Here is a 1,130-nt window from a genome sequence, read left to right on the forward strand (position 1 = left end):
CTATGTTTTGAATGCTAGCTTATTGATTCCTAAAATTAGATTCTAATTGTAGAAATCTTTCCGAGTTTTTCTTATCAGTGTCAGAGACGAGGCGAGATATAGTATCTTCGAGCCTTTCTCGTCCACCTTGTTGTTGAGTGAAATTTTGTGACTCATTTCTTGATTGCTGAAAGTTTGTTCGTTGGGTTTGTTGGTTACTACTATTGCCGGTTTCCCTCCAACCAAGGTTTGGGTGGTTTCGCCATCCTTGGTTGTAAGTTCCCGTTGGAGGACCCGACGGCCTAGGTCTATTATCAATGTAGTTTACCATTTCTTGTTGATCGTCCGTTTCTTTCATGCAACTCCAATTTTCATGTGACCCACCATACCCTTCACAAGCCATAACCGAGACTGTTTTTGTCATTTCTAATTTTTTTTATTTTTGAAGAAAGGGCCTCGATTTGGGCTTGTAAAGAAGTGCTTTCGTCGACCTTATGGGCGCCCGGGGCGATAGACTTATTTCCCCGGGGAGTGTGCCATTGAAAATTGGTTTGAGCAATTTCCTCAATCTGATTATATATTTCGTGTGGGCGTCGATTACCTAAAAGTCCCCCGGAGCTAGAATCAAGTGTCTGCCTAGTGTGTGGCAACAATCCATTGTAGAAAGTGGATACTTGTTGCCATATTGCGAGGCCGTGATGGGGACACTTGCGTAATATCTCCTTGAACCTTTCCCAAGTTTCATATAAGGATTCCCCGTCCTCTTGTGAGTATGTATTAATTTCAGCCATTAATTTAGCAGTTTTAGCAGGAGGGAAATACTTATATAGAAATTTTTGGGCTAGTTCATCCCAGGTGTTTACCGATCCAGCTGGGAGGGTGTTGAGCCAAGCTTTCGCTCGGTCTTTTAGTGAGAATGGAAACATACGGAGGCGGATGGCGTCGTTTGATGCTCCATTGATCCGAAAGGTATCACATATTTCTAAGAAATTAGTTATATGTAGATGAGGATCCTCGTCCGCAAGCCCGTGGAAGGTTGCGAAGTTCTGGAGCATTTGTGTCAAATGCGGTCGAAGTTCGAAGTTATTGGCTTCGACATTCGGAGCATTGATAGCGGCGCCTAGATTACCTACGGTGGGCCGTAGATAATC

General features: G+C 43.5%; 1 non-coding gene across 1 annotated transcript; it reads left to right on the forward strand.

Annotated features, from left to right (window-relative positions):
- The first annotated feature begins 669 nt into the window (after positions 1-669).
- On the forward strand, positions 670-776 carry LOC118490981. Its single transcript, XR_004890206.1, has one exon. It is a non-coding gene; the product is annotated as a small nucleolar RNA R71 (small nucleolar RNA).
- The last annotated feature ends 354 nt before the right edge of the window (positions 777-1,130 follow it).

The sequence above is a fragment of the Helianthus annuus genome, chromosome 3 (genome assembly GCF_002127325.2).
Source record: "Helianthus annuus cultivar XRQ/B chromosome 3, HanXRQr2.0-SUNRISE, whole genome shotgun sequence".
Classification (NCBI taxonomy): Eukaryota; Viridiplantae; Streptophyta; class Magnoliopsida; order Asterales; family Asteraceae; genus Helianthus; species Helianthus annuus.